The following is a 15018-nucleotide window of genomic DNA, read 5'->3' as shown; positions in this document are numbered from 1 at the left end:
ATGTGCCATAGTAATTCAAAAGAAATTTCTGCCATTTTGTTTTTATTGCTAGTATTATTTTTTGATAGAAATAGCTAATTTTTTGTGCTCCATATTGCTTTCATTGAAATATGAGAAAGAAAATAGATGCACACACACATATGTGCAGAAAATATCTATTTTCACCCATTACTACTAATATATAGCTGTCATCACTGCAACAGTGAATTCAAATGTGCATATAAGCCCTTAAAGTTTTAACAACTTAAAAATATAGTGCTTCATATATTACAAAATATCTTCCTATCCATTTATTCAAATCTTGACATCAAACTTTGTAAGATCTAGCAGATGAGGAACTAAAGTTTAGAGAAATCAAATAACTTGGTCAAGGTGAATTGGCCAAGCAAGCAAATGGACCCTAAACCATGTTGCATCCCTTTGAGTCCATTGCTTTTGACATTATATCATGATTCACTTCTAATCGTTTGGTGGAGACTGACACCACCCTTATGGCAGAAAGTGAAGAGGAACTAAAAAAACCTGTTGATGAAAGTGAGAGAGTGAAAAAGTTGGCTTAAAGTTCAACATTCAGAAAACTAAGATCATGGCACCTGGTCCCATCACTTTATGGCAGATAGATGGGAAAACAGTGGAAACTGTGTCAGACTTTATTTTGGGGGGCTCAAAAATCACTGCAAATAGTGATTGCAGCTATGAAATTAAAAGACACTTACTCCTTGGAAGAAAAGTTATGACCAACCTAGATAGCATACTGAAAAGCAGAGACATTACTTTGCCAACAAAGGTCCATCTAGTCAAGGCTATGGTTTTTCCAGTGGTCATGTATGGATGTGAGAGTTGGACTGTGAAGAAAGCTGAGTGCCAAAGAATTGATGCTTTTGAACTGTGGTGTTGGAGAAGACTCTTGAGAGTCCCTTGGACTGCAAGGAGATCCAACCAGTCCATTATAAAGGAGATGAGCCCTGGGTGTTCATTGGAAGGACTGATGCTGAGGCTGAAACTCCAGTACTTTGGCCACCTCATGTGAAGTGTTGACTCATTGGAAAAGACCCTGATGTTGGGAGGGATTAGGAGTAGGAGGAGAAGGGGATGACAGAAGATGAGATGGCTGGATGGCATCACCGACTCAATGGACATGAGTCTGAGTGAACTCCGGGAGTTGGTGATGGACAGGGAGGCCTGGCGTGCTGCAATTCATGGGGTCACCAAGAGTCGGACACGACTGAGCAACTAAACGAACTGAACTGAATCAACTAATAGGTTAGTATTTAGCTTCTGTTCATCTACTTCTGATAACAGGATGATTGCTAACTCACACATACTGATCATTTTCATTTTTGAATAGCTTAAACAGGAGTAATTTATTCTTTAAAATGCTGATTTTACTTCTGTATTCTGATGTTACACAGAATAAGTCAAAACACATCATCTCTTCAAGTATTTCACAAGAGTCGATAAAATCCAAGGGAGGGACCATGATGAATGATACTACAAAATTGCAGAAGAAATGAACACACAGACACAAAGTGAACCATAGTGACCTTTCAGAGCTCCGTGGAAATGACTCTGAAACCACATGTCAAACACATCAAAAGGAAGGACACAGTGAGGGTAGGACTAGTGCCCATGGATATATTCAGTAAATTTTTTTCAACCTACTGAACACTCAATAACCTCAGATATGCAGATGACACCACCCTTATGGCAGAAAGTGAAGAGGAACTAAAAAGCCTCTTGATGAAAGTGAAAGTGGAGAGTGAAAAAGTTGGCTTAAAGCTCAACATTCAGAAAACGAAGATCATGGCATCCGGTCCCACCACTTCATGGGAAATAGATGGGGAAACAGTGGAAACAGTGTCAGACTTTCTTTTTTGGGGCTCCAAAATCACTGCAGATGGTGCCTGCAGCCATGAAATTAAAAGATGCTTACTCCTTGGAAGGAAGGTTATGACCAACCTAGATACCATATTGAAAAGCAGAGACATTACTTTGCCAACAAAGTCCATCTAGTCAAGGTTATGGTTTTTCCTGTGGTCATGTATGGATGTGAGAGTTGGACTGTGAAGAAGGCTGAGCACCGAAGAATTGATGCTTTTGAACTGTGGTGTTGGAGAAGACTCTTGAGAGTCCCTTGGACTGCAAGGAGATCCAACCAGTCCATCCTAAAGGAGACCAGTCCTGGGTGTTCATTGGAAGGACTGATGTTGAAGCTGAAACTCCAATGTTTTGGCCACCTGATGCAAAGAGCTGACTCATTGGAAAAGACCCTGATGCTGGGAGGGATTGAGGGCAGGAGGAGAAGGGGATGACCGAGGATGAGATGGTTAGATGGCATCACCGGCTCAATGGACATGAGTTTGGGTAAACTCCAGGAGTTGGTGATGGACAGGGAGGCCTGGAGTGCTGTGGTTCATAGGGTCGCAAAGAATCGGACAGGATTCAGTGACTGAACTGAACTGAACTGAACCCGTAATTGAAAAGCACCATTTTGAGGAAATAAAGCAGTGGCAGTAAGAGTAGGAGAAAATAAAACACAACAGTAGAATATGATGTAACTTATGGAGAAATTGCATGGAGGTAGTCAATCTTAAAAGGTAATAAAGAGAAGGATGACAAAAGGAAGGATAAGTGAAGATAAGGGTTTTGTGACAGTGTCCTAGTAACTGTTTTTTAACCAGGGAAGTAAAAGTAAAACAGCGATTAAAATGAGGAGGTCGTTTGATGTTAGTGAACTTTTAGTGGTTTGATAAAGAATATGATTAAGGATTTCCAAAAATAACTTGCCAAGACTGAGAGAGCGGCTGGGGTTGAATAATAACCTGAAAAAAGTGCCAATCAGCAAACTGATGAAATATTCCCAAGCAGTGTTCAGCCTCTAGGGGGTCAATGAATAGAAAACAAATGTGAGATTGATTAGTGTTTGCAAGCTTAAAGGGGCAGGTGTGGCTCTGTGATAAGCTGGACAGAATTTAGATCCCAGAACAGAGTGGAGGTAAAATGATTGATTAGGTCCAAGTTCAAGAATCAAGAAGAGTAAAATTGAGGGGTGGAAAACTAGGGAATAAACAATGGAATATTAATGGATTCAAGGTTTTGATCTATTTCAAAGGTATGCCTCATGTAGCAAAGTGGGACAAGTGAAATTCTAAAGTGAAATGTAGTTATTCAAAAGACTGCTATTGTTGTTTACTCACTAAGTCATGTCCAGCTCTTTTGTGACCCCATGGACAGTAGCTCACCAGGCTCCTCTGTCCATAGCACTTCCCAGGTAAGAATACTGGAGAGGGTTGCATTTCCTTCTCTAGGGGATCTTCCCTACCCAGGGATCGAACCCATATATATCCATATTGGCAGGCGAATTCTTTATCACTAAGACACCAGGGAAAATTCAGTTCAGTTCAGTTGCTCAGTCATTGTCCGACTCTTTGTGACCCCATGGACTGCAGGAGCCAGGCTTCCCTGTCTATCACTGACTCCTGGAGTTTACTCAAACTCCTGTCCATTGAGTCAGTGATGCCATCCAACCATCTCATCCTCTGTCATCCCCTTCCCCTCATGCCCTCAATCTTTCCCAGCATCAGTGTCTTTCAAATGAGTCAGCTCTTTGCATCAGGTGGCCAAAGTATTGAGATTTCAGCTTCAACATCAGTCCTTCCAATGAACATTCAGGACTGATCTCCTTTAGGATGGAATGGTTGGATCTCCTTGCAGTCCAAGGGACTCTCAAGAGTCTTCTCCAACACCATAGTTCAAAAGCATCAATTCTTCTGCCCTCAGCTTTCTTTATAGTCCAACTCTCACATCCATACATCACTGCTGGAAAAACAATAGCCTAGACTAAACAGCGGAGAAGGCAATGGCACCCTACTCCAGTACTCTTGCTTGGAAAATCCCATGGACGGAGGAGCCTGGTAGGCTGCAGTCCATGGGGTCGCTAAGAGTTGGAGACGACTGAGCGACTTCACTTTCACTTTTCACTTTCATGCATTGGAGGAGGAAATGGCACCCCACTCCAGTATTCTTGCCTGGAGAATCCCAGAGACGGGGGAGCCTGGTGGGCTGCCGTCCCTGGGGTCGCACAGAGTCGGACAAGACTGAAGCAACTTAGCAACAGCAGTAGCAGCAGACTAGACAGACCTGTGTTGGCAAAGTGATGTCCTCTCTAGCTTGGTCATAATTTTCTTCCAAGGAATATTCCAGGGAATATTGGATGTATATAAATCCATGGAAGGAATAGAGCCCTTCTGATTCAGAAGCACAAACAGGTTCTGAGCATCAGCTATGTATTATCTTGAATGTTTAGGTCCTCCTCTTGTTTAGTACATACATGTATAGTATGTGACACAGACACAGAGAACAAATATATGGAAACCAAGGGAGGACGTGGGATGTGGGATGGGTTGGGAGAGATTGGGATTGACATATATACATTGTTGGTGTTTTTCAGAAGCCAAGTTGTGTCCGACTCTTCATGACCCCATGGAATGCATCACTCCAGGTTTCCGTGTTCCTCACTATCTCCCAGAGTTTACCCAAGTTTATGTCCATTGCATCGATGACACCATCTAACCATCTCATCCTGTTGCCCTCTTCTCTTTCTGCTTTTTAATATAAAATGGATAACTAATGAAAACCTACTGTATATCACAGGGAACTCTTCTCAGTGGTCTGTGGTGACCTAAATGGTAAGAAAATTTAAAAAAGAGTGGAGACAAACAAAAATATATGTAAAGCTGATTCACTTTGCTGTACAATGGAAACTAACACAACATTTTAAAGCAACTATACTCTAATAAAATAAAAAATTAATATAAATGAAATAAATATAAATAAATAAATATATCCCATTATCTAAGGAAATACATTCTAAGACTTCCATTCTAAGACTTCCAGTGGATTTCTGAAACCCACATGATTACTTACTCAGTAGTATATGACTCATGAAACTGCATGGACTGTAATGCATCATTCTCCTCTGTTCATGGGATTCTCCAGGCAAGAATACTGGAGTAGGTAGCCGTTCTCTTCTCCAGGGGATCTTCCCAACCTAGAGATTGAACCAGATATCCTGCATTGCAGAAAGATTCTTTGCAGTCCAGGGAAGCCCTCCTGAAAACATGCATAGCACCAAATCCTATATTGGTATATTATGACTTTTATCTATTGTTTAGTGGCTAACTTGTGTTCAAAGCTTTTGGGACTCCATGAACTGTAGTTGGCCAGTCTCCTCTTTTCATGGGATTTCCCAGGCAAGAATACTGGAATGGGTTGCCATTTCCTTCTCCAGGGAATTTTTCCAACCCAGGGGTTGAACCTATGTCTCTTATATTGTCAAGCAGATTCTTGAGTCATCAGGGAAGGCCCTGAGCCATCAGGGAAGCCCATTTTACCCATATATATGTGTATACATATATGTATGATAAAATTTAATTTATAATTTGGGCACAGTAAGAGATTAGCAATACTAACAATAAAGAACAATATATTGTAATGGAATATATAGAACAATATATTGTAATAAAAATTATGTGAATGTGGTCTCTCTCAAAATATCTTATTTTAAAATTTAATGCTTTTTCTATCTTAACTAAGCACTTAAATACTGCAACCATAACTTTTGCATAAGCAAAAATAGCACAAATTTTCCTTCTTCACAATTTCCTGAGTAAACGATTCCTTGCTACTGTAGATCTTAGCAATCTCAGCATATGATTTGTTTTCTTTTTTAAGTCAAGAACTTTTACCTTTTCACTTAAAGGAAAGACTCACAGTTTTCTTTGGCATATCTCAATGGCCAGCATCACAACTCATGTACTGTGGGACCATTAATAAGTAAAATAACTGGTACTTGGACACAAGGACCACAGTCTTGTGACTGTACCTATGATCACCAAGACGGCTACTGGGTGACTAATGGGTGGGATGCCCTGGACAAAGGGATGATTCACATCCTGGGCAGGACTGTGAGAAATTTCATTATACTACTCAGAGCAGCATGCAACTTAAACTTACGCATTGTTTTATTTTTGGAATTTTTTATTTAACATTTTTGGAACTTGGTTGACTGCAGTAACTGAAACTTCAGAAAACACACTTTGGATAAGTGAAGACACCTGCATATGGATATACATACTTTATCTATCTATCTGTCATCTATCTACCTTTGTCATCTCTCTTTCTTTCTACTTGTTTAACATTTTAGAGTTTTGTTTTAGAAAATCATTGACTTCTCATATCATAGTGAAGGAGAGTGAATGTACATGTATAATTTATGTGTTAATCAAGCAGGACTCATTAGATATAATAAAGAACTAATTTATTTTTTCCTTCCACTGTCCCTTTAAACCTTTACAGAGAGGAGCATTTTTCTTCTGCAGCTGGATGAAAGCTTTATGAGGACCCCAATTGTTTCTAATTGCTATTAGATAAGGCAGCATCCTTTGTCACTTTAAGTTGCAACACAATCTCATTATTTCAGTAAATTCAAGTGTCCATTGACATATATTAATTGACGTTTTTACCTTTAGTCAGTATAATTTGCCTTCCCTTTTCTCTGCCAATTAGGGCCAGCCTCAGAAGGACTTCTAGCTACCAGAAAAAAAAAAAAGAGGAATCTTCCTAGACTTCACTCTCCTAGTCATTCAAATCTACTTCCATTACTAGATGTTATTTCTAATCCTTCTGAAGGGGAGGGAAGATGAAAAAGGAGGCTAAGAAAGTTCCTCCATAACTGGTACTAGTACTACATGCAAGGTTCATGCATTCTTTGCCTAAAAGGTATTTAAAGCTGTGGTTTCTTGATCTTTTGGGTTCTTTGAAGGTAACTTAGTAATTTAGTGGTATTCATGGACTATAGTTCCCATGAAGGGAGCAATGAGAGCCTCGTGCTGCTTGGCCTTTAGCCTTCACCTCCAGGAACCACTTATTGTTGTAATCTTCTGGTTATAGGAGACGTCTCTTTGGAGAAGCACCATATTGAATGACCCCCAGGAAACTGTTCCTTCTGCATGTGTCACACATAGTCTTTGGGATTCATGCACTTTGACCTCCTGTTCTCGACTGCAAGTTCAGTTACTTTGCAGATGCAATAACCTGCTCGGTGCCAAGAATGTGTTGTCTTCAGGCATGGGTCCTCTCAGTGTCTCCCACTTGTGGGAATGCGTATCAAGATTACTTAGCACACCTGCTAAAACTCTTTTCACAAGGCATGGGGTGATTTCTCAATTGTCCCACCTCCAACCATTGCCTTTGTGAGAAGGAATAGTGAGTGTCCCACACCAGCAGTCTTACAAAATCTCCACTCTAATGACCCTTAAACTATCCTCACTCTATTGATATTTTATTATCTCTGATCTGAGTAAGAAGTTTCTGAGTGAGGAGACCCACTGTTGTGTAATTAGAGTTTCACTGAAAACTTGTAGTTCAATGAATCATAAATCACACTTTTATGAGTTTACTTCTATAACCAATACTTCAGTTGAAAGGTTAGCATGCTTCTTTTTTGAGGTTAATTTGTGCGTTTATTTGCTGGTATAATTAACTACAGTGGGCTATAAAATTTTTTATCTAAAAAATACATTTTAGTATTTTTTAGATCACAATCCAACACACACACACACACATGTCATATATATATATATGAAAGTGAAACAAAAGTTTTGCCAAAAACATCTACCCTGAATTTTAATTTTTTAAGACTTTTTGTTAAAGCGGTTTTAGGTTTACAACAAAATCAACAACGTTCTAAATTCCCCATAGCCCCCTTCCCCTCACGTGTATAACCATTATCAACAGTGGTACTTTTCTTTTCTTTTTTAAACCAAGGAGTAACCAAGGATTATAGGAAAAGCTATGGCTTTTCCAGCACTCATGTCTGGATGAGAGAGTTGGACCATAAAGAAGACTGAGTGCCAAAGAATTGATGCTTTGAACTGTGCTGTTGGAAAAGACTTAAGAGTCCCTTGGACTGCAAGGAGATCAAACTGGTCAATCCTAAAGGAAATCAATTCTAAATATTCATTGGAAGGACTGACCTTGAAGTTGAAGTTCCAGTATTTGGCCACCTGATGCGAACTGCAAACTCATTAGAAAAGACCTTGATGCTGGGAAAGATTGAAGGCAGAATGAGAAGGGGATGACAGAGGATGAGATGGTTGGATGACATCAGCAACTCAATGGGCCTGAGTTTGAGCATACCTCGGGAGACAGTGAAGGACAGGGAAGCCTGGAGTGCTGCAGTCCAAGTCGCAGAGTCGGACTTGACAGCAACTGAACAACAGTGACTGCTACTGCTGCTGCTGCTAAGTCGCTTCAGTCGTGTCTGACTCTGTGCAACCCCACAGATGGCAGCCCAGCAGGCTCCCCTGTCCCTGGGATTCTCCAGGCAAGAACACTGGAGTGGGTTGCCATTTCCTTCTCCAATGCATGAAAGTGAAAAGTGAAAGTGAATTCACTCAGTCGTGTCCGACTCTTAGTGACCCCATGGACTGCAGCCTACCAGGCCCCTCCATTCATTGGATTTTCCAGGCAAGAGTACTGGAGTGGGGTGCCATTGCCTTCTCTGGAACAACAGTGAAAGATACATCAAATAAAGTTTCTATGCTTTGCATCTTATATGTTGTCTGTATAATTTTATTTTCAGAGGACAAGATATTTGGATGGCATCACTGACTCAATGGACATGAGTTTGAGCAAGCTCCAGGAGATGGCAAAGGACAGAGAAACCTGGCAAGCTGCAGTTCATGGGGTCTCACAGTCAGACACGACTTAGTGACTGAACTGAAATAACTGAAGATGAACTGGGGATCTTGGTAATTATGAAGTGTCAAAGCGTTACTCCTTTCTTGTTGTCCAGTCCCTCAGTTATGTTCAACTCTTTGGAAAACCATAGATTTAACTATACGGACCTTTGTTGGCAAAGTAATGTCTCTGTTTTTTAATATGCTATCTAGGTTGGTCATAACTTACCTTCCAAGGAGTAAGCGTCTTTTAATTTCTTGACAGCAATCACCATTTGCAGTGCTTTTGGAGTCCAAGAAAATAAAGTCTCTCACTGCTTCCATTGTTTCTCCATCTATTTGCCATGAAGAGATGGGATCTGATGCCATGATCTTAGTTTCTTCGATGTTGAGTTTTAAGACAGCTTTTTCACTCTCCTTTTTCACTTTGATCAAGAAGCTTTTAAGTTCTTCTTCACTCTCTGCCATAAGGGTGGTGTCATCTGCATATCTGAAGTTATTGATATTTCTCCCGGCAATCTTGATACCATCTTATTGCTTATTCTAGCCCAGCATTTCTCATGATGTACTCTGCATATATAAGTTAAATAAGCAGGGTGACAATATACAGCCTTGATGTACTCCTTTCCCGATTTGGAACCAGTCTGTTTTTCCATGTCCAGTTCTAACTGTTGCTTCCTGGCCTGCATACAAGCTTCTCAAGAGGCAGGGCAGGTGGTTTGGTATTCCCATCTCTTTCAGAATTTTCCATAGTTTTTTGTGATCCACAGTCAAAGATTTTACTGTAGTTAATGAAGCAGAAGTAGAGGTTTTTTCTGGTATTCACTTGATTTTTCTATGGTCCAATGCATGTTGGCAATTTGATCTCTGGTTCCTCTGCATTTCCTAAATGCAGCTTGAATGTCTTAAAGTTCTCAGTTCATGTACTGTTGAAGCCTAGCTTGGAGAATTCTCAACATTACTTTGCTAGCGGGTGAGATGAGTGCAATTGTGTGATAGTTTGAAGATTCTTTGGCGTTGCCTTTTTGGAATTGAAAGGAAAACTGACCTTTTCCAGTCCTTTGGCTACTGCTGAGTTTTCCAAATTTGCTGGCATATTGAGTGCAGCACTTTCACAGCACCATCTTTCAGGATTTGAAATAGCTCAACTGGAATTCCATCACCTCCACTATCTTTGTTCATAGTCATGTTTCCTAAGGCCCACTTGACTTCATACTCCAGGATGTCTGGCTCTGTGTGAGTCATCACACCATTGTGGTTATCTGGGTCATTAAAATCTTTTTCATATAGTTCATCTGCATATTCTTGCCACTTCTTCTTATCTTCTGTTAAGTCCATACCATTTCTGTCCTTTATTTTGCCCATCTTTGCATGAAATATTCCCTTGGTATCTCCAATTTAAGATATAAGATTAAGAGTTTGAAAACTTGAGAAATAAAGTCAAGCTCTTTCATTTCCAATACTGTGCTCTTTCCCCTCTCCCATACTGCTTTCTGAAAAAGAGGTATTCTTATAGGCACCAGCCTAAACATAACTGATCTCCAAGCTGGTAATATTTAAATCACAGGCTTAGTGTAACTCAATAGGGACAATTTTTTTGCAGGACTTCTGGCAGTTGATCTTGGGGAGATTTATCAATTCTAAATTTAACATTTTTCATGGTTATGTGTGTATGTGTTGAGAGATATGATGAATACAGAGATCCTAATGTGAGACAAAATATACAGGGATTTGACTTTACAACTGGTTTTAGTTTTATTGCATTAATGGACATTTACCTTTTTCTCTCCTGCAGAACAAGATATTATCACCATCAATAAATAGTTCTCCTTTTTTATGTGTTACTTTTTGTGGGTATACTTGGGATGAAAACACTCTCACTTCCTATAAGTCAAGAAGAATTTCAGAACTGTGCAAGACTAAAAAGAATAATTGTATTTTTAAAGAATATGAAATGGAAGACACTGTCTCCACAAACGTTTATGATATGTCAAACCAGTTGAGAGGTGTGACATTTACTCCATGAATTCTTTGAATGCCAGATTCATTGGCTTCAGCAGCTCAGTCTTCTTATTCTGCCTGTAATGTACAGTTACACTCAGATTAAAATCCTTCATTCAATGCTCTCTGAAATCTAAGTTCAATTTATGTCCTTTCCCACAGCCATTTTTCTCTTCTGAATTGCTTTTTAAATAAGAAATATTTCCCATTATTTCCTTCAATGCAAAATGAAGAACTGTCTGGAAAAACAACCAACCTGGGAATTGTTTTACAAGTATGTACTAACCTTCCATTGGTCCTTCAGGAGATGTGGGAATTGTAAACTTGACATGTTTATATCTCTATGAAAACTAAATTTTTAAAAGGGCATAATGTATTCAATCTTACATGAGAAATTACATTTTTATAGATTGTCCCTGGATAGAGAAACTCTGTATAAAGTTTGCTTTAGTCTGAAATTGCATTTTTACCTAGTTGCAATTAGAGGTGCTTTGGTCTTTCTTTTTATTAGTTCCTCCTTTTTTATAATTTTAAAGACTGTATTATTTTAAAGAGGCAAATTCATTATAAATTTTATGCTTGATATTTGGGGAATATTGATGTCATTTTGTAACAGTGTCCTAAGAGTTCACCACTTAATAGAAGAGTTTAAAAACTTAGGGTTATAAGAGATGGTTTTAAGAAACAAACCAGAGCAAACTCTTCAATAATAGCTTAAAAATATATTATTGAATGAGTTTTATATACTCAAAATTGTATCCCTCAGAATCTACCTTACAGAGATTAGAGCAACTCTCTGAAAGGATACATGTGGAAGAATATTTATTATAGTATTGTTCATTGCAGAAAAAAATAAATAAAATAAATTGTCACTCATTTGAAAGACAAAAGTCAAATAAACTACAGTGCATTCATACTGTGAAGCCATTTATAAAGAATTAATTATAATTATAGCAGTTGAATTGAAAGCATATCTATAACATAATGTTGAATGATAAAGGCAATTTTCATAAAAAGTTGAGTTTGCCAATTGAGTTTGGCAAATTGAGTTCAGTTTTTTAAGTAAAGATAAAAGACACATTTTTTGTTTTCACCAAGAACTATACTGAATAATAATGCATTCACCATTTTACCCCACTACCTTCTGCCATTTTCAGACAACTTCATAATTCCATCTTTGCAAAACCTTTTGTCTTTTTGAGCAAAGAACTGTTCCAGGTGCCTTTTACAGTCTTCCAGGAAATTGAATTTTTTTTTTCATTAACAGAATTTTGTAAAGATCTAAATAAATGGAAACCCCAAGGTGCAATGTCTAGTGAAAATAATGGATGAATCAGAACTTACAGCCTAAGTCTAACAGTTTTTGCCCAATTATCAAAGAAACGTGATCTTTCATTATCGTGATGGAAGATTATTCATTTTCTGTTGACTAATTCTGGATGCTTTTTGTGGAGTGTTGCCTTAGGTTGATCTAATTGGGAGCGGTTTTTGTTGTTGTTTAGTCACTAAGTTGTGTCTGACTCTTTCTGAGACCCCATGGACTGTAGCCCACCAGTTTCCTCTGTTCATGGAATTTCCCAGGTAAGAATACTGCAGTGGGTTGCCATTTCCATTTCCAGGGGATCTTCCCAACCCATGGATTGAAACCATGTCTCCTGCACTGGCAGGTGGATTCTTTACCACCCCTGAGCCACCAGGGATGCCCAACTGGGAGCAGTACTTGCTGGAATTAATCGTTTGGTTTTCCAGAAAAACTCATAATAGAGGACTCCCTTCCAATCCCACCATAAACACACATCACCTTCTTTGGATGAAGACTGGACTTTGGTGTAATTGGCAGTGGTTCATTTTGCTTACCCAAGGATGTCTTCCACTTCACATTATTTTACAGAATGTACTTTTCATTATCATCACAATTTATATTAAAAACAGAACATTTTTGTTAACATATAGGGAGAGAATCATATTCAGAAATACAGTCAAGAAGATTTTTTTCTCTCAACTTATGTGGAACCCAAACACAAAGTGATTAACATAGCCAAGGTGGTACAAATATTTTTCAAAGCTTGATTTGGATATTTTAAGTGGGCTATCTCCCGTGTGTATAACGTTGATTGCTCTCAATTAATGTCTTGATTTGATCACTAGAACCTCAGCTGGTTTACTTGATTGCAGAGCATCATCCACCAAGAAATCTCTATCATGAAACTTCACAAACCACTTTTGACCCATTGGATCAGTCACAGCATCTTCTCCATACGATGCACAAAACTTTTTTTTTTTCCTTGCATTTCAGTTGCATTGGTACCTTTGTCGAAATAATAAAGCATAATATGCTGAAAATATTGCTTTTTCTTCCATCTTTAATATTGAAATTGCTACTAAAAATTTACCAATTTTGATCAGCTTTTTTTTTTTTTTCAAATGTATACTGACAGCTGTTGCAATGCAATCTAACCAAACTTTTTTGAATAAAGTTAAAGACAACTAATCCTGAGCAGAGTCATCTTATGGAAAAAAAACAAATGAACATTTTGGCCAACCCAGTAATTTTATTTTGGCTCAATAACTAAAAATGTCTTTTTTAATATGTTCTTTGGGCTTTGGGGGAAAGAAAAAAAAGAAAAAAGCTGTTTGAAGATGCTAAAAAAACATAGAAGTGTGCTTGCAAGGGCATTTATATAGTATATAATTTGTCATTTTCCTTGTCAAGTAACATTTCTCAGTTTGATTTCTACACAATTTTTTGCTATATCTTTGTGTCACACCTGGTTTGGATTAGAGAGTAGTCATTAGTAATTTCATGATGATCCTTTTGAGTGTGATAGTGTAATCTTCTAATGCAGAGATATTGAAATTCTCTTTGCTTTGAAGTCTGCTTAGTTTGATGTAAATAGCTAGTTCAGCTTTCTTTTGATTATTGCTTTCATATGCATGATGTACCATTTTCCATATGATAATCTGTCTTTGAATTGATATGTTTAACCATTTATATTTAATATAATTGTTAAAATGTTTGGATTTAAATCTACCATTATATTACTTATTTTCTGCATACTTCATTTGTTCATTTTTATTGTCATTTGAGCTTTATTTTCTTATTTATTTTAATTTAACATTGTGTTTTTAACTGTATTTTTTTTTTGGTCTTTTCAATGCTTGCTCTAAGGTTATAATATACATACTTAGCTTTTGATACTCAATTACAATCAATATTTTGCCACTTTACATGGAATGCAGAATGATAGCCATCAAGAGCCCTTTAATTTGCTACATTTATTTTGAATTGTCTTATGTATTATATCTACATACAATGAAAATCCCATAACAATGTCCATTTCTTTCACTATAAAACACATTTCAAAAGTCAAGGGGAAGATATTTGTCTTTCACATTCACTCAGTATTAATTATTGCTCTTGCTTTTCTTTTATTACTGATGTTCCATATTTCCCTCTAGTATAATTTCACTTCTGCTTAAGAATCGTCCTTCAATAATTCTCTGAGTGGATCACTGAAATCAGTTAATTTTCTTACTTTATAAAAATATGTCTTTGCTTGACCTTCATTCTTCATTTTCACCAGAAAATATATTTTCACCAGATATAAAATTCTGAGTTGAAAGTCTTTTCTTTCAGCATTTAAAGATACTGTTATATTTCCTCGGGCCACTATATTTTCTGATGAGAAACTGGATGCCTTTCAAATTTCTATTGTGTAGAATACAATCCAAAATTACTCACTGTGTGAAATACCAGGAAAATCTCAGTTTGGTTGAGAAAATAACAATTGATTTATATCCTTTATTGTACAAAATCTAGATAAGAAGCAAGGAAACAAAAAATGATTTAAACAGAGTTTGTAGGGTGACGGAATGGAATGAATCTGTTTAGATATTTCTGAAATGAATTCACAAATATATAAAAAAAGTAGTGACTAATGGTGTGAGTGAGTGTGAGAGTTCCCGTATAGTGATAAAGTAGTCATCATTTATAAATAGAATAACTCTTTTCTGCTTGAACATTTTTTCTTTCTATTAAATTATCTGGAAAGTTTACATTCTATTAAAATCTATGCTGCAATTACTTCTCATCAGAAAGTTGCCAACTATCCAAATTAGCTGGAATCTAGTCAAGGTTATGGTTTTTCCAGTAGTCATGTATGGATGTGAGAGTTGGACTATAAAGAAAGCTGAGCACCGAAGAATTGATGCTTTTGAACTGTGGTGTTGAAGACTCTTGAGAGTCCCTTGGACTGCAAGGAGATCCAACCAGTCC

The sequence above is a fragment of the Bos indicus genome, chromosome 1 (genome assembly GCF_029378745.1).
Source record: "Bos indicus isolate NIAB-ARS_2022 breed Sahiwal x Tharparkar chromosome 1, NIAB-ARS_B.indTharparkar_mat_pri_1.0, whole genome shotgun sequence".
NCBI lineage: Eukaryota > Metazoa > Chordata > Mammalia > Artiodactyla > Bovidae > Bos > Bos indicus.
Note: the sequence above shows the minus strand (reverse complement) of the source record.